The following is a 19,024-nucleotide window of genomic DNA, read 5'->3' as shown; positions in this document are numbered from 1 at the left end:
TTGCCAGATTGTCGTACTCAGCCTCCTATTTTGCCGATTTACGACCCAAAAACTTCCTCCTGGACCCCAATAACTGCCATCATTTATAGTTATCGTTAAAATGGTTAAATATTGGTGTCTTTTGGCAATAGCTATGGCCCAGAAACCGGTAAATACGTGGCTCTGAGTACGATAATCTGTCCTTCCCTCCCTCCCTCCCTCGCCTCGCCATGGACGCCGGCTGGGGGGGTCACTTATCTTTATCTCGTGTTATCAGTGTCCGTGCGTGTAATCGAGGCAGTGCCGTGTGTTATGTGGCACTGTGGATGTCCTGCAGTGCCAGTGGAGGTAAGATAATGGCGTGGAGGAGAGTAGATAAGGAAGAAAAGGGAGGAGAAAGGGAGAATGGTTGCCACATTAATTTATTTGGTGTTATTTGAGTTTTTGTGGCTAATTGTGGCACTAGTTAGGTTTATGTGGCACTGTGGTTGTCCTGAAGTGCCAGTGGAGGGAAGATAAGGGCGTAGAGAGGGAGGAGAGAACGTAGATAGGGGAAAGAATAGAAGAAGGAAAGAGAGGAAGGGAAGGAGGGAGAGAGGGGAGGAAGGGAGTCAGCACTGTTGATGGGAGAGGAAGGGAGAGAAAAAGGGAGAGAAGGAGGGAAACAACGTATGGGAAGAGAGGAAGATGGAAGGAGGAAGGAGGAAAGAAAAAGGAGGAGGAGGAGGAGGAGGAGATGATGAAGAAATAGGAATTAACCTTAAAACAAGAGAAAAGAGGAAAAAAAGATAGGAAACAGGAAAAGGAAAACCAGATGAGAGAGAGAGAGAGAGAGAGACAGAAACAATGAGCCAAAGAAAAGAGAGACAGAGAGAGAGAGAGAGAGAGAGAGAGAGGAACGGAAACAATGAAAGGCCAAAGAGAGAGAGAGAGAGAGAGAGAGAGAGAGAGAGAGAGAGAGAGAGAGAGAGAGGCACTGAAACAATGAAAGGCAAAATAGAGAGAAAAATTATAGGAAGAGAGAGAGAGAGAAAACGCATGGGTAGGCTATAGGATACACAAGATAGACCCTTTGCTTGTTTCCTTCCTCCTATTCCTTCACCCTCGGACGCTTATCAAGGCTTATCTGGGCTTGGCTTGTTGGTCCAGCTCCTTGTAAATAAACCATGGAGACTTTAATTAGAGTGAGGCGGGATTAACAGGGAAATGGAAAAGAGTTTGGTGTTGGTTGAATTTTATGAGTGGGTTGAAATGGTGAAAAACTAGGCTATGGAAGACGAAGAGTGGGTTAAAACGGTATTAAAAGACTAGGCTATGTTATATTTGTTTATTAAAGGGGTTGAAATTAACAGTGAAATGGAGAAGCAAAGTTTGGTGTTGGTTGAATTTTATGAGTGGGTTGAAATGGTGAAAAACTAGGCTATAGAAGACGAAGAGTAGGTTAAAACGGTATAAAAAGACTAGGCTATATTTGTTAATTAAAAGGAGAGATTAACAGGAAAATGGAGAAGAGTTTAGTGGTTATATAAATTTAAAAAGTGGATTTAATGATGTAACAGGGAAATACAGGAGTTTCTTAGTGGTTTAAATTTAAAAAGTGGGTTTAAATGATGAAAAACTAGGCTATGGAAAATGCAGAGTGGGTTAAAACGGTATAAATAAGACTAGGCTATGTTATGTTTGTTAATTAAAGGGGTTGAGATTAACAGGGAAGTTGAGAAATAGAGTTTGGTGGTTGTATAAATTTTAAAAAGTGGGTTGAAATGGTGAAAAACTAAGCTATGTAAATTAAAAAATACTAGGCTATGTGATGTCGTTTGTTAATTAATTAAGGACTCTGAGGTGATTTGCGTTCTAGAATTTAATGATTAAGTTAGAATATATATTGTTTTGGATTATATTGCAAGATGGAGTGTAATAAAATGAGGGTGGAAGAGGAGAGAGGAGGAAAGGAAGGAAATGAGAGTAAATTTTAAGAGTGAGGTGACATAGAAGAGGAGGAAGAGGAGAACGAGAACAGTGATAACAATTACAATAGAGAAGGAAAGGAAGGAAATGAAGGAGAAATGATGTGCAAAGAATGAGAGAGGTGGAGATGTGGAGGGGAAGGAGGAGGAGGAAGAAGAGGAAGTGGAGGAGACAAGTGAAGAGCGATTTAGCGCACGATGGAGATGGAAGGAAAGGAATAGAAAGAAGGAGAGAATTTAATGCGAGGAACACTTGATGAAAAGGGAGAAGAGGAGGAAGGGGAGGAGGAGGAGATGGAAGTAGAGGAGGAAGAAGAGGAAGAGGAGACAAAAGAAGAGCGATTTAGCGTACGATGGAGATGGAAGGAAAGGAATAGAAAGAGGGAGAGAATTTAATGCAAGGAACACGTGAGGAGAAGGGAGAAGAAGAGGAAGAGGAGATGGAGGAGGAGGAGGAGGAGGAGGCAAAACTAACTGTTACGTTTTAATTTTGAATGTAGTAAAACTTTCTTAATTCATTTCCGTCGCTTGAAAATTATAATATTACTTGCATATGATCAGTGTGTTGAGTTTCCTGACACATTAATTTACACAACTTGTTAAATATATTCTTTAAGGAAAATTTTGCTCCTAACATAAATTATTGTACTATCTTTCAATTACTCTATCTGCTTATCAATTTACTATACATCCATCTATTTGTCTGTTCCATTTGATTTACATTTTATTGATTCATTGGCAATATTTTCTGGTTTTTATTATTATCATTTTTGTGTATATATTTTTTTAGAAAGCCTAGTTTGTTATTTTTAAGTTATTCCCCCCCATTTACTATTTATTTACTTATATTCCTTGTAGTTGTGATTATTGGTATAGCCTGGTTTTCTTTCACAATATATTTTAGAATTTTTTTTTTTCTGAATAGCCTAATAACTCGAGTGGTCCTATTTCAATAGCCTATTATAGTCACCACCACACTCTCTCTCTCTCTCTCTCTCTCTCTCTCTCTCTCTCTCTCTCTCTCTCTCACACACACACACACACACACACACACACACGGAAGTATTTTTTTAATGTCGCTACACCAAAATAACAACAACATCCTTATCCTGCTCTGTTTCTTGTCAAGTGTAAGAGATAAAACCCACTTATATAATTCTCTCCTTCCTTCCTCTGTTCCTTCCTAACCCACTTATATAATTCTCCTTCCTTCCTTCCTCTTCCTTCCTTCCTTCCTCTTTTCTCTTTGTTCTTTTTTTCTCCGAAGATTGCTTTCGTTCTTTCTTTCAACCTATTTCCTTCTTTTCATCTCTTCCTTCTTTTCATTATTTCATCTCTCCCTTCTCGTGATTGTTTCTTTCTTCCTTACTTCCTATCTTTTATCAGTCATTTTTCATATCTTTCTTCTTTCCTTCCTTCCTTCCTTCCCTCCTTTCTTCTTCCCCTTTTACCTCCAATCCTTCCTTCCCTCCTCCCTTCCTTACCTTCCTACCTTACTTTCTTTCCTCTTTTTCTTTACTTCCCTCCTTTCTTCCTTCCCTCCATCCCTCCTTCCTTCCCTCCCTCCCTCCTTCTCTCCCTCCTCCTTCCTCCTCCCTGTTTATCTTATCATGCCTTTAGTGAGCTTGTTTTTCTTCATTCAACGTTTATATAATTATTTGTTTTATTTTCAGCGTTTTTCTTTATCCTCTTTACAGTTTGTTGAGCGAGGAATAATTTGTTTAGTCTCTCCTTTCCGGTTGATCTTTGCAACGTTTTTATTTAATTTCCTGTTTTCTTTTTTTTTGTTTTTTTTTGTTTATGTATGCTGTTCTTTATCTTTGCTCACTTTCTTTTCTTTCTTTTCTTTCTCATTCTTTTTCTTCTTGTTTTTTCTTGTTTAATGTAATCGTTGTTTTATTTCTCTCCTTTGTCTTGTTCTTTTTCATAATTTTCTATTTCGTTATTCTTTTCCCAAATTTTTGTTTTTGCTGTTTTTTTCTACTTTTTTTCCTTTTTGATTTTCTTTTAATTCTTTTTGTTCATGTTTCTTCTTGTTCTTGTTATTTTTCTTTGTTTGTCTTACATATATATTTTTTATTTTTCTTACACACACACACACACACACACATCATGACACGCCCACATTCCTCTCTCCTCTTCCTCTTCTTCCTCCTCCTCCTCCTCTTCTTATTCTTCCAATTTTCATTATTGTTGTGTTTCTCCTAATTATTTTCCAAGTCATTTATTTTGGCTTTTGTTTATCACTGTTTTCATCCTGTCATATTTTCCTTGTCATGTTTTCCTCCTTTCCTTCCTTTGTTCCCTCCGCCTCTCCCTCTCCCTCCTCTCCTTCCTCTCTCTCTCTCCCTCTCCCTTCCTCTCTCCCCCGCCGCCGGAAGGAGAGTATCAAGTATCACAGGAGGAGAGAAGAGAGAGAAGAAAAATGGTACCCAGTTGATATTTTTATTTTGTTATTTTCCTTTTTTCTGACAAGTATATTACATGTTTTTTTTGTGTGTTTCCGGTTAAGGGTCGTCTTGAGGGCTTGCTCTTTCCTACGTGCTGTTTATTTTCATCTCATTTTATTTATTTTTCTTCTCTTGAATCTTGCTCTTCCTCCTCCTCCTCGGCCTTGTCCTCCTCCACCTCGTCCTCACACTGGTATGGGCTCTTGCTAACGCCGTGGTCTGAGGCGCTCCATGACTTGTATGTGGAATGCCAATAATTATTTTTGTGTTTTTTAATTGGTTATACTTGATTTACTGTTCCTCTTTTACTCCTAACACATTTCCTTTTCAGTTTCTATTCATTAACAATACAAAGTTGGTCTGTAGAGTTGATTCAGTTTTCCTATTTTCCAGTTTTCCCCTTTTAGTTTCAGTTTATATTAGTTTGTGTTTGTGGAAGGAAAGAAAACTGGAACATTCTTTTTTTCTTTGAGAGTTCTAAAGCAATTGTTGTAGTAAATTTATATATTGTTTTTTTCTCTTCTACTACTGCTACTATTGCTACCTGTTACTACCGTTACTACTACTACTATTACTACCTCTACTACTACTACAATGCATTCCTTTACTCGTTGTGGCCGAAATTCCGAAAAATCTATTAATAAAAAGTATCAGAATTCTCCCTTCCAGCTCCCTTTTTTTTTTTTCTCCATATTTACTTCGCTTATCAGTATTCTTTCTCCAAACTGCACTTTTATCATGCATTTCCTCGTTCGTCTATTACCAATGTTTCTAATCTATCCTCTTCCTCTCGTCTCTTTATTTCCTTCTCATCTCTATTTTCTCTTCTCCTAATTTACTTCTCTTATCAGTATTCTTTCTCTGTACTGCACTTTTATCATGCATTTCCTCTTTTGTCTATTATCAGTACTTCTAATCTATCCTCTTCCTCCTTTCGTGTTCTCTCCTCACTAAATTGACCTGTCTTTCGGCCACCTCTTTGGATTCTTTTTGGGAGCAGCGAGTAGCGGGCTTTTTTTATTATTATTGTTTCCTTTTTTTGTGCCCTTGAGCTGTCTCCTTTGTTGTAAAAAAAAAATCACTTTCCTCTTTCCTCTTTTACCAGTAGTACTTCTAATCTATCCTCTTCCGTTCATCTCTATTCATTTCCTTTTCATCATCATTTCTTCTCATGCTGTTTCCTCTAATCACTTTTTTTCTTTCCTCTTTTATCAATACTTCTAATCTATCCTCTTCCTTTCATCTCTATTTCCTTTTCATCTTCTCTTCTTCTCATGCTGTCTCCTCTAATCACTTTTTTTCTTTCCTCTTTTATCAATACTTCTAATCTATCCTCTTCCTTTCATCTCTATTTCCTTTTCATCTTCTCTTCTTCTCGTGTTCTCTTGTCTAATCTTTTCCCCTCTTTTTCTAATGTGTCTTTTCCCTTTACAGTCTACCACCACCACCACCACCACCGCCGGGGCACACCATCACCGCCGGATAGGTAACGTGTAACTGTACGTTTTTGTTATGTAGGTTTTGTAGCTATATATATATGCGACTAACCGATTATTATTATTATTTCTTATTATTTCTCGTTTTATTGTCTATTATTACTATTATTTGTTTGTGGCGTGTCAGGTCATTTGTCTTGTGTTTGACCTGACCTGACCTGACCTGACCTCTTTGCCCTTCTGCCCTCCTCCTCCTCTCTCCCTCCTCTTCCCCCTCATACTTCCGTCCCCCCCACCATTTTTACCACACATCTTGACCGCCCTTCTCTCTTTTTTTTTTCTATCCCTTCTCTTCCTGTTATTTTATTTCTCCTTTTGTTTCCTTCGATTTCTCCTATTCCTTCCTCTCCTCTGGTTTCATCTCTATTATTCCTCTTCTTCACATTTTCCCTTTTCCCTCTGTTAATTGCTTTCTTTACTTTCTTTTTCCTTTTTTCCCGTTTATCTTATTTTTCTATTTACTTTCTACTATCCTTGTCTCCGCCATCCTCACTTTCTTCTCTCCATATTTGCTTTTCTGTTATCTTACTTCCATTCTTTCTTTATCTCTGCTGCTAATGTTTTATCTTCTCGTTCGGTTCCTACTCCTCTCCTTCTCTCCTTTTTATTTCTATTTTTTTTATTCTCTTCTACTCTGATTTGTTTTCCTTTCTCCTCTCCTCCTCTCTCTTCGCCTTGCCTTGCTTCCTCTCTTCTCATTCGTCTCTGCTTATCTTTCTCCCTCTCCTCTCTTTTCCTATGTTCTCTTCTCTCCTTTCCTCCTCTCTTCTCCTCCCTTCTTCCCCTCACCTCTTCCCCTCCCCTCTTCCCTCTCCTCTCTCCTCCCCTCCCCTCCCCTCCCCTCTCCTCTCCTCATCTTTTCCCCTCTCCCCTCTCATCTTTTCTCCCCTCCCCTCTCATCTCCCCTCCCATCATCTCCCCTCCTCTCCCCTCTCATCTCCCGTCCCCTCTCATCTCCCCTCCCCTCATCTCCCCTCCTCTCCCTTCTCCAGCATCTCATTTCGTTCTCCTTGTTCTTAAGACGTCACGTATATTGACCTTGTATTGTTTTTGTGCTGAAAGATATTCAGGAAGATTATACGTTTCCAAATGACAGAGAGAGAGAGAGAGAGAGAGAGAGAGAGAGAGAGAGAGAGAGAGAGAGAGAGAGAACAGTGGAATACCAGAGACAGCGGGGGAAGAGGCGATAGATATATATTAATTTTGTGACTTCTTAAATTGTTCTTCTTTTTCCTTCTCCTTCTCTTCATTGTCCTCCTCCTCCTCCTCCTCCTTCTTCTTCTTCTCCTTCACCTCCCACCTTTAGTCCATTTCCCTCTACCTTTGTTTTGTTTTTTTCTTCACTTTTTTCTTCTTATTCTCTTGTTTTCTCGCCTTTTCTCTATTCTTTTTTTTTAGTTTTGCTGTGTCTCCCTCTTCTTCATTTTCCCTCTTTCTTTTTTCCTTCTTCTTTTTCTTCTCTATCTTTTTTTCTTCATATTTTTTCATCATCTTCATTATTTCTCTTTTTCTCCTTCCTCTTCCTCCTTCTTCTCTTCTACTTACATCTCCTCTTCATCGTTCCCTCCTCCTCTTCTTCTACTTCCATTTCCTCTTCCTCCTCCTCTTCCTCCTCCTCGTCCTCCTCCTTTTCCTCCTATTCCATTTTCTTCTTCAACTTCTAATTCATCTTTTTTCTCTTTCTTTTTCTTCTCCCTCAGTTTTCTTCATCTTTATTTTTTTCCCATTTCTCCTTCCTCCTTCTCTTCTTCCTCTTCTACTTCCTCCTCCTCCTTCTCCTCTTCATCTCTGACCTTTAATCCATTTTCTTCTCGTACTTCTTCATTTTCAAGCTCTTCTTTTTCCTCTTCATTCTTCATCTTCATCCATTTTCTTTTTTTCTTTATATTTATTATTGTTTTTGTTATGATTTTTTTCTGGTTTTTAGTCATATTCTTTTCCTCCTCCTTCGCCACCACCACCACCACCACCACCTCCTCTTCATCCTCTTCCTCTTCCTCCTCCTCTTCACCTCTCACCTTCTTCCTCCTCCTCGCACTCCTCCATATTTACACCTCGCCCTGTTGTCTCTCATCTCCTCCTCCTCCTCCTCCTCTTCCTCCTCCTCGTTGCACCTGGCGTTCTCTCCCTCCCTCGCACCTGTGTTTTGGAATTTTGATTGGTGTTGACTTACCTGATATCTCTGTGTGTCACCTCGTCCGGACCCTTCAAGCTGATTCTGACTTTGGCTTCGAACCTCCTATGTCTAGTTTTATTTATTTATTTATTTATTCATTCATTTCTCCTAAATACTTCATCTTCATACCGTATATATCATCAGCTTCCTCCTCCTTACCAGCATCCCCCTCCTCCCTCCTCCCCGTTCATCTCCCATCACGTGTCATCTCCATCACCTCCTCCAGCATCCCCCTTTACCCCCATTACGTTCCATTATACGCCCATCACCCGTCATTATCATACATTCCTCTTCGCTTCCAGGCACGCGACTTAGAGGAAGGGAAGAAGAGGGAGGGAGGGAGAGGAATGGACGGAAAGGAGAAAGTGATTGGAAAGGAAGATGAATGAAATGGAAGGAAAGATGTAAAGAGTGATTGAAAGGGAAATAGATAAAGAAGAAAAAGAGGAAGAGAGGTAGAATATAAAAGGGGAGAGAGGGATGGAGAAAGGATGAAGGATAGAAAATGAGAGAGGGAGATAGATGAAGAGGAAGGAATGGATTGAAGAAAAGGGAACGGAAAAGGAAATAGAATATGAGACAGAGGGAGAGTGAAGGAAAAAAAAAAGAAAATGAATATATAGAGAAAGGGTTGAAGATGAAAAATGAGAAAAGGAGGTTGATGAAAAGGAAGGAAGAGATGAAGGAAAAGTGAATAGTAAAGGAAATAGAAGAGGAGAAAAAGAGGGAGTGAAGAAAAAAAATGAAGGGGAATGAATGGAGAAAGGTTGGAAAATGGGATAGGAAAATAAAGAGGAGGAAGAGGAGGGAGAGAAAAGACATGAGGAAAGAAAGAAAATAGAAGATAGAAGGAAAGATAACAGAGAGAGAGAGAGAGAGAGAGAGAGAGAGAGAGAGAGAGAGAGAGAGAGAGAGCGGTTAATTTCCATATTAGTTAACCGGTTCTCTAATGGATTGATATTGTGATAGATTAACAGCTTGATGAATTAATTGATGATATTACTGACTGACTGGTTAATTAACTGATAGACTGATGATTAAACTGAGTGATTGATTAAATGATTGACTGAGATTGTTCCCCCACCCACGCCTTTCCCCTCTCTCTCTCTCTCTCTCTCTCTCTCTCTCTCTCTCTCTCTCTCTCTCTCTCTCTCTCTCTCTCTCTCTCTCTCTCTCTCTCTCTCTCTCTCTCTCTCTCTCTCTCTCTCTCTCTCTCTCTCTCTCTCTCTCTCTCTCTCTCTCTCTCTCTCTCTCTCTCTCTCTCTCTCTCTCTCTCTCTCTCTCTCTCTCTTCCATCTTACATCCTTTCCCTTTCAATCTCTACTTTTTTTTTTTTAATGAAGGAAAAATAAATACAAATGTTAATCCTAAATGCCCAGTGAATTAGTGCAGAATTATCTCGTTACTTATTCTTCTTGTGTATCCGAAGAGAGCAAATCATTTTAAGAGGAAAGGAAGGAAGAGTGAAATTAATCAAGAAGAAAGCAATTAGTTAAGTGGAAATATTAGTTAATGAAAAATGATGTAAAAAGTTAATGATGTGGTTATATGGATTGACTTAGAGAGAGAGAGAGGGAGAGGGAGAGGGAGGGAGGAAAGTGAGGTTCAGGGAGCAATGAATGAGGGAAAGGAAGGGGAAGGAATGGGAAAGGTGTGTGTGTGTGTGTGTGTGTGTGTGTGTGTTTGGGCACGATTCTCCATTTCCTTCCGTTCCTAGTTTTTTTTTTTTTTTTTTTTTTTTTTTACTTAAGCTGTGTCATGTTTCTTTCCTGTCCAGTTACACACACACACACACACACACACACACACACACACACACACATTTTTTTTTCCTTTCTTTTTTTTTGTTTTTATCTTTTATTTGCTTGTCTTTTTTTCTTTCCTCTGTTCATCTTTTCTTCTTCTTCATCTTCTTCTTCTTCTTCTTCTTTTTCTTCTTCTTCTCCTTCCTCTTCTTCTTCTTCTTCGTCTCCAACATCATCATCATCTTCTTTTTCTTCTTCTTCTTCTTCTTCTTTATTTATTTATTTATTTTATCTTGTACACCTTTGCCGGAAGCTGTGTGTGTGTGTGTGTGTGTGTGTGTGTGTATGTGTGTGTGTGTGTGTGTGTACATAGGTAAAGCCAGGTCACTGTCTCTCTAATTATCTGCCTGCCATAAACTATCACCTGAGAGAGAGAGAGAGAGAGAGAGAGAGAGAGAGAGAGAGAGAGAGAGAGAGAGAGAGAGAGACAATAAGCCATCAACAGTTAAGAAAATTCGCTGTAATCTTCCTTCTCCTCCTCCTCCTCCTCCTCCTCCTCCTCCTCCTCCTCCTCCTGCTCCACCTGTTCTGAGCACGAGCTAAAATAATCAATCCCAACAGGTAACCTAAACCGACACTCCCTCCTGCACTCCAAAACGACCCTTACCACCCCCTCCTCTAAGACCCCTAATCGCTTGCATGGCCCAGGGAGGAAAGGGAGCCGAAGGATAAGAACCAGGAGCGTAAGATATTCGCTTCCTGTCGTTAGCCAATGAGATGCGAGTGTGCCCTGAAGCTGTGTCAGGATTGGTGAATCGCCCTGGTATGTGATATGACTTCAAGGGGAGGAAGCCAGAACAAAAGGAAGGGACGGGAAGGGAGGGAGTGAAGGGGGGGAGAGGGAAGACGAGAGGGCAGAAAATGTGAGGACAGAATTGAGGAAGAAAGGGAAATGGGAGAGTGCGGGGAAGAGAGGGAAAGGAATGGGAGAGAGAGAGAGGGGTAGAAAGAGTGTGAAGGAAATAAGAGGAAGGGAGAGGACGGAGAGTGGAGGAAAATGAAGGGGTATGGAGGAAAGACGAAGAGGAAGAGGAAACTATATGGAAAGGTGAATGAAAGTAAGGAAGAGAGGAAGGGATAGAGGAAAGGAAGGGGAGGAAAATATATGGGTAGGGAGGATGAAGGATAAGGGGAGAGGAGACGGAGGGAAAGGGAGAGAAAATGTGGAAGGAAAAATTGGAGGAAACAGATGGAAGATGGAGAGACGATTGAAAGGAGAGAAGGAGCAGGAAGGAACAAGAGAGAGGAAGCAACTTCCTGACTCTGGACAAAGGAGGAAACATGGAAACATGGACTGGCAGGCAGCAGAAAGCCTGTTGGCTCATTACTAGGCTGCCTGCGTTCAGTGATTCAATCAATCCGTTTGCCACAGGAGTGGCTTGCAGGGAAGGATTAAAGCACTTGTGTACCTACTCTTGGGAACGTTCAGTTCACTCCCGTTGCAGCAAAGTGGCGATCAATGCGTTTCTTGAAGGAGTTGATGGTCTCTGCGCTTACCACTTCTGCAGGAAGGCTGTTCCAGTGGCGAACAACTCTATTCGAGAAATAACTCCTGCCGGTGTCGGTATTGCATTGCTTTGCTTGAATTGTTTTTCCGTTGTTTCTTGTTCTCAGGTTAGTTTGTAGCGTGAAGAGTTTGGAGTGATCAACGTTGCTGAGCTTGTTCAGGTACCAAAGACTTATCATGTCTCCCCGCAGGCGTCTCTTTTCCAACGTGAAGAGGTTGAGTCGCTCGAGTCGCTCTTCATAGGGTTTCGTCCTCAGTGATGGTATCATCTTTGTGGCGCGGCGCTGTACTCTCTCAAGTAATCAATGTCTTTCCTGTAATTAGGAGACCAGAATTGCACGGCGCATTCCAGGTGGGGCCTTACTAGCGAATTATACAAGGATAACATAACTCCCGGCGTCTTGTATTCGAAGTTCCTCGCTATGAACTAAGCATTGTATTGGCTTTCTTACAGGCGGACTTGCAGTGTTTTGTTTGTTTCAAGTCACTGCTGATGGAGACCTCGAGGTCTCTTTCCTTTTGCACAACATGTAGTGGTTCGCCACCCATGTGGTATATGTGGTTGCTGTTTCTGGATCCGATATGCATTACTTTACATTTGGTAGTGTTTGGTAGTGGAGGAGGAGGAAGAGGAGGAGGAGGAGGAGAAAGAGGAGGAGGAGGAAATTTGGTCGACTGGCTTGAGTGAATAATAATAATAATAATAATAATAATAATAATAATAATAATAATAATAATAATAATAATAACAATAACAACAACAACAAGCAGAAAACACAAAGGAGAATAAGAAAAAAAAGTTGATAATTGAGAGAGATAAGAGAAATAAGGAGCGAGAACAAGGACATTCCACAGCAGGTCTGGGTCAGGAGGAGGAGGAGGAGGAGGAGGAGGAGGAGGAGGAGGAGGAGGAGGTGACACTTGGCCGGTTCCATTTCTGCCTGTGTGTGTGTGTGTGTGTGTGTGTGTGTGTGTGTGTGTGTGTGTGTGTGTGTGTGTGTCATTAACTCAACAGAACTCACAGGATATTAAACGCATTCCTATCAAAGGGCGGAGAGGGAGGAGGGAGGGAAGGAGGGAAGGAGAGAAGAAAGGGAGAGAGAGAGGGAGGGAGGGAGGAAGGGAAAAAAAGAGTGGGGGATGAAGAGAGAATGGAGAGAAGAGGAGATAGAGAAGGAGAAAAGGAGAGAGAGGATAAGAGGAGGTAGGGGAAAAAAAGAGAAGGAAAATGAGAGATAGAGAGATGGAAGAATGGAGAGAGAGAGAGAGAGACGTAAGATCATATATTAATAACATACACATTGTAAGACGTAAAAATTAATAAAGAAAAAAAAAAGATATATATACATTATGCAAAACATTTATTTATGATGCAAAATGATAAGAAATAATGCATAACAGACATGAACAACAGAAAGGTGGGTGATTAAGAGAAAGAAAACGGGGAACAATAAAAAAGAATGGGAATTGGGGTAAGAATGCAAAAGGGATGACTTGGATATGATTAGATTAAGGCTTTCGTTTGTTACATTTGAAGGTTTTGTATTTGAAAGTTGATATTCTTTTTCTGTTTTTTGAATTTCTGCTCCTCGTTTTTTTTGCTTCGTTTTTTTTTATATTCCAACGTTTTATTTAACTTTATTCATCTTTATTCTTCTCATCCTCTTCCTTCTCCTCCTCCTTCTCCTCCTCCTTCTCCTCCTTTTCTGTCCCTTTTTTTCATTTTCTTTCTTTTTATTTACCTCCTCTCTCTTCTCATTCCTTATTTCTCCTCCTCCTCCTCCTCCTCCTCCTCCACCTGTCCACCACACCTTTGCTCCCTCCTGAGGCGTTGAAGGGAGGAGGGGTAGAGAAATAGAGGGAAGGTGTTCCTCCCCGGGGGCGTGCTGGAGGGAAGGAGGAGGAGGAGGAGGAGGAGAGATGGATCGGTAGAAGGATATGGTTAGATGTGTGTGTGTGTTTGAGAGAGAGGTAGGACGAATTTGTGGAAGAACACGAAGAGAAGAAGAAGAGGAATAAAAAAAGAGGGAAAAGGGAAAGTTAGAAAAAAAGAGGGGAAGAAAACGGGAGGAGGAGGAGGAGGAGGAGGAGGAGGAGGATGAGGATGAGGATGAGGAGGAGGAGGAGGAGGAGGAGGATAATGCCCATAACAAAGAGAAGTCCAAGTGTGTTCAGTAATTACAGTGGAGAGAGAGAGAGAATCGTGAAAATAAAGTTGCAATTAACGTCATACAGAAGATATTTTATGTTGGCCCTCCTCCTCCTCCTCCTCCTCCTCCTCCTCCTCTCTTCCTTCTTCTTTCCTCCATCCATCCACCCCTCTCTCCATTTCTTGTCTTCTTTCTATTCCTTTCCTCTCCATTTCTTTTATTTTTTTAATTTCTTTATATTTCCTTCTATTTATTTGCATTTCTTCTCCTCTCCTTTCCATTCCTTCACTCCTTCCTTCATTCCATTTTTCCTTCCTCCTTTCCTTCATCCATCTCCCTTTCTCTCCCTCTTTTCCTTCTTCCACCTTTACGTTTTCCTCCTTTTCTCTTTTTTTCCTTTCTCTTCTCTCCTTTCCTCTTCTCTTCCCCTCTTTTTTTTCCTCCTCCTTCCTTACCACCTGTTCGCATCTTCCTCGATTTTTATCTTTCTTCTCCTCTTACATCTTTCCCTCATCTGTGTTTTCCTCTTTTTTTCCTCTTTTTTTCCTCTTTTTTCCTCCTTTTCTTCCCTCCTGCAATCTCCTTTTTTTTCCCTTCCCTTCTTACCTTTTCCGCTTCGTTTCCTTCTCATAATCCCTTCCGTCCTTGCTCTCTCTCTCTCTCTCTCTCTCTCTCTCTCTCTCTCTCTCTCTCTCTCTCTCTCTCTCTCTCTCTCTCTCTCTCTCTCTCTCTCTCTCTCTCTCTCTCTCTCTCTCTCTCTCTCTCTCTCTCTCTCTCTCTCTCTCTCTCTCTCTCTCTCTCTCTCTCTCTCCTTCCTTTTCATCCTTTCCTTTTCTTTCTATTTATCCTTATTTCTTTTCCTCTTTCGTCTTCCTATTTCTGTTATTTTATCGTTTCTCCCTTCCTTCTCTTTAATCTCTCCCTTTCCCTTCATTCCTCCTCCATTTCTCCCCTCTCCCTCTTTTCCCCTTTCCATTCCTTTCCTCTTTTCTCTTTCTCCATTTTCCTTCATTTCCTTCCTTCCCTCATTTTCCTTCCGTTCCTTTCCTTCTCCTCTTCTCCTTCCCTACTTCACATCCCTTTCCCTTCCCTTCGCCTCCCTTCCCTTCACTCTCTCCCCTCCCTCACCTTCCCTTCATCTATTTCTTCCCCTCACCTTACCTTCAGATCAACTCTCTTCACCCACTCCCCTTCCTCACCATCCCTTCTTCTTTTTCACATCACCTCTCTTCCCATCACTATCTCCTCCCCCTCACCTTCCCTTTACCCCTTCCCCTCCCTTTCGGCCATCCTCCCCTCGCTCACACCTGTAATTAGCCTGTAGTAAGAACTCTTTAGCCGGGAGTTACCTGTTACCTGGGCAAGCTTGGGGCAGGTGAGGGGATGGGGGAAAGGGAAGGGAAGGGGATGGATGAGGGTAAACTGGTATGGGGAGGCCTGGCAAAGGGGAGGGTGGGAAGGGAATAGGGGAAGGGGGTGGGGGAAGGGGAGGGAAGGAACGGGAAGGGAAGGGGGGAAGATGGGGTGGGATGAAGTTATTTATGTGGGGGTGGATGGGCGTTGTGTGTGTGTGTGTGTGTGTGTGTGTGTGTGTTCCTTCCTTTTTTCTTTATCATTTTCTTCTGTTTTTTCTTTCCTCTTTATTTATTCGTCTTTGTATCTTCATTATTTCCTTTTTTTACTCCTATTTTTTTTTTGTCATTCATTTTCTCTATAGTTTTCTTTTCTTCGTCTTATTTCTCTTTCTCCATTTTTACTTTTTTCTATATAACTCTCTCTCTCTCTCTCTCTCTCTCTCTCTCTCTCTCTCTCTCTCTCTCTCTCTCTCTCTCTCTCTCTCTCTCTCTCTCTCTCTCTCTCTCTCTCTCTCTCTCTCTCTCTCTCGTAGAAATTCGGCAATAACCAATAGAAAAAAAGTGCAGGGGAAGCTTGGCTAAACTTTATGAATTAATTGCTCACTCAGCAGAATACATTTGTTCCCTTTTGCGAGCAACACAACACTAATAAAAGTCAACCATGGTTTAACAGCGGGATCAAACATTCTGTAAAGGAAAGAAATTTGTTTGACAGGCTAAATAAAATGCAAAAACATGCCTGGATATATTAGGCTTTATTATGGAGCCAGGTGACGAGTGAAATCTTCCTTCATCTGTATTTCCTCCTGCCTACGACTTGAACTCTTTCAAGAGGAGGGTATCAGGACACCTCTCCTTCCGAATCTGACCTTGCTTTTGGCCACCTCTTCTGGTTCTTTTTTTTAGGAGGAGCGATTAGCGGGCTTTTTTTTATTATTGTTTGTTTTGTGCCCTTGAGCTGCCTCCTTTGTTGTAAAAAAAAAAAAAAAAAAAGTCAGGCAAAACATAAGTACAAAGAAAATATCTGAATATCCGAAATCTTCAATTCTATAAACAACAGAAAGGCGATCAGAAGGGGTACTGGACCCTTTAACTGACAACGACGGCGAATTAGTGACAAACCCAGCACAGTGTGAACATTTTAAAACATTTTTTTTTAATTGATCAATACTGCCCAGGCTTACCGCTACTACCACCAACACCAGCAACGGCGATAATGTTAACGCATATCGCATCTACGCCTTGCCCGACCTTGCAATATCTTCTAGTGATGTCCTTGATGCTCCACAATGATAGAAGTAGAAATATCTAATACTCTCAATTTACAATAGTTTCGTCCGACCCCACTTGGAATATGCGGTACAGTGTTTTGTCCCCCCACCATGAGAAGGACATTGATAAATAGGTGTTCAACGTCGGGCAACAAAGATGGTCTCCTTCTTGCGCAACAAACCTAACATCCTTACTTTCATCCCTCAACCTCCGCTACCTTGAGAAACGTCGCCTCCGAGGAAAATTAACCGAATGTTTCAACGTCTCCAGTGATTTTATGAATGTGGACATATCTAAATTTCAAATAATGTTTCGAACGAGAAATATTGGCATAAAACTTGTGGAAACATATATATTCAGTCTGCACCAAAATTTCTCCTCCAACGTTGTAGTGGTCCAGTGTAACACGACTTTTAAAAACGACCTTTAAAGACAAGCTCGACCGACACTTCCTTAAACCTAATATTAACTAAAATAAAAATACAAAGGATTAATATAATGTCACTTAGGTTTAAGGGCAGGGGTTGGTGTAAGACTGGATATTTGCCTTATTATTATTATTATTATTATTATTATTACTGATTATTATTATTATTATTATTATTATTATTATTATTTTTATTTATAGTAGAAGTATTAGAATTAGTATTAGTAATAGTCTTTTTATAATTTTATTCCACAAGTGCCGCTACCCTAAAACAGTTCTCATAACCCTCACAAAATCTGGTCCTCCCAAAGATGAACCTTTCGCTGAGGTTGCAAAGCACTGGCCGAGCGCACAAATCTGATTACCTTTAACCGATGTGTGCCGTGACAGAGGGGCTTGCATACCGTCTCATTTCACGCCTCATTATCAAAGCATCACCATATAACTTGCACTAGTCACCCATGGATGTCTCGAACGTGGACCCATTTTCTGTTATGCGTCGGTGGAGTTGCTTGGAGATAAGGCGGGATGGGTAGCGTCGATCGTGGTGCCTCCCACTTGAAAGATGATCACCACGTAGGTCAGCACTGTGTTGAAGAGCTGCAAGGGAGAGGGACGGGTGAGAGAGAGAGAGAGAGAGAGAGAGTTAAAACACGATTTGCTCAAAACTCTAAAAATGGACCTGCCCCCTTTACACCGTAGGCCGTGTGTGTAGAGGGAGGAAAACAGCGGTACTCACCCCGAGGAAGGAGGCGTAGTCCAGGCGGTACCAGCCACACATGTCGAAGGCCAGGTGGTGCGACAGCCGCCCCATCAGCTGGTGCACCTGCCGGACAGACCCGAGTCACCCCGCCACTCGTGCACTCACCCCCGACTCACGCATTCATCGCTCACTTACTGATATTCATACCTAACAACTCATGCGTCTTTGTGTCAAAACTTTGGATTCGTGCAAAGAAAGGAGACAAAGTGTAAAATGCTGTGAACATGATTGGAGCTGTTATCGCTGTTATTTTATATTATTATTATTATTATTATTATTATTATTATTATTATTATTATTATTATTATTATTATTATTATTATTATTATTATTATTATTATCATCACCATTATTGCCACCATTACTATTACCATTACTTTAATGATACTATTGAGGATTGTCAAAATGGTGGTCTAAGTAGTGATGGTAGTAGTGGTAGTAGAAGTAATAGTAGCTGTAGTAATCATGTTAGCGATAATAATAGTTATATCAATAGAAGTCATTTTAGTGTTACCATTTTTTAATATTAAACATCATCATATTACCGTTATCATGGTTATTATGGTAGTTGCTATCAAGTCAATAGGGTCAGGGTGTACGTAGTTTATATAATCGTTATGAGGCTGTCAACAATTGTTTGTTTTGTGTAATGTGGGTGTGTCCGCTGGCCGCACACTGTTTGGGCCGGACCTGAGGGAGGGGACGGAATTAAGACCGTGACACGTGCCAGGAACGTCAGCACAACATTGATTTTTCCCCTTTGAGGGGACACTCAGACATTATTTTAAGCTCGGTAGAGTTGTTGTTGGTGTGTGTCTGAATTGGCTCTCGCCAAGGGAAGGGAAGAGTTTCTTGCTGCCCAGCCTTCGCACAACATTTCCTAGGACAAAGATGACCTCCTAAGTTTCATCACAGCATGGTTGTGTCAGGCACTTCCTTGCACTAGTGGGACAAGTGACTCAATTTGGAATTATATTTCCTCTTTCTTCTTACCATTTTCCAGTCTTCTTTGTCTCCTGCAGTAGTCTGCTGGTGTGTGCACGTGACGCTGGCCAGCCAGACGCTGAGCCTTGGCGGGTCACACAGGCGGCAGGAACAGGCTTGCACACCCTCGCTGCCGTATTAACAGTTCCAGGGTTGTCAAAATGTTTGGGGCATTTTCACCTTGAACACACGAGTAGCTGCCTTACCCTTGAATACGCACTCTTCCATCAAGTGTGGCTGCACCATGCCGTCACGGCTTGGAGGATAATATACATGATTTCAAGAGCAGCCTGTACTTTTCTCTGCACGGCTGCTTCACTACACAACACAAAACACAGAGATGCACACAAACCTTTACGTTGAATCTGTGAATGTGACTTTTGACCGCCAGGTCTCTCAGTAGTCCTTCAGCCGTGCTGGCCTGAAATGAAATGGAGTTTGTGGAAGTATTGTTAATCTCTCAAAATGTTCAATTGATAACAAACATGAAGTGTTAGATTCGTTCTTGAACATCACATGTCGAATGGCGCCCACCTGGTTAACGAAGGCCTGTCCCACGTGGCAGAACCTGGCATTGTGGTAGGTAGCCAGGCAGAGAAGGATGACCGTGCTGCCGCCCATAAACATGCCCTTGAGAAGGGCGTAGGGGTTGACGATGGCCAGGGTGACGGCCACCAGCAGCTTCATGGTGAC

General features: G+C 41.3%; 1 long non-coding RNA gene across 1 annotated transcript; it reads left to right on the top strand.

Moving 5' to 3' along the window:
* The first annotated feature begins 215 nt into the window (after nucleotides 1-215).
* Nucleotides 216-17,585, top strand: LOC126991892 (uncharacterized). The gene is made up of 3 exons (XR_007745909.1): nucleotides 216-327; nucleotides 5,831-5,882; nucleotides 17,287-17,585. It is a non-coding gene; the product is annotated as an uncharacterized LOC126991892 (long non-coding RNA).
* The last annotated feature ends 1,439 nt before the right edge of the window (nucleotides 17,586-19,024 follow it).

The sequence above is a fragment of the Eriocheir sinensis genome, unplaced genomic scaffold, assembly GCF_024679095.1.
Source record: "Eriocheir sinensis breed Jianghai 21 unplaced genomic scaffold, ASM2467909v1 Scaffold358, whole genome shotgun sequence".
Classification (NCBI taxonomy): Eukaryota; Metazoa; Arthropoda; class Malacostraca; order Decapoda; family Varunidae; genus Eriocheir; species Eriocheir sinensis.
This window is presented reverse-complemented; position numbering and strand designations above follow the sequence as displayed.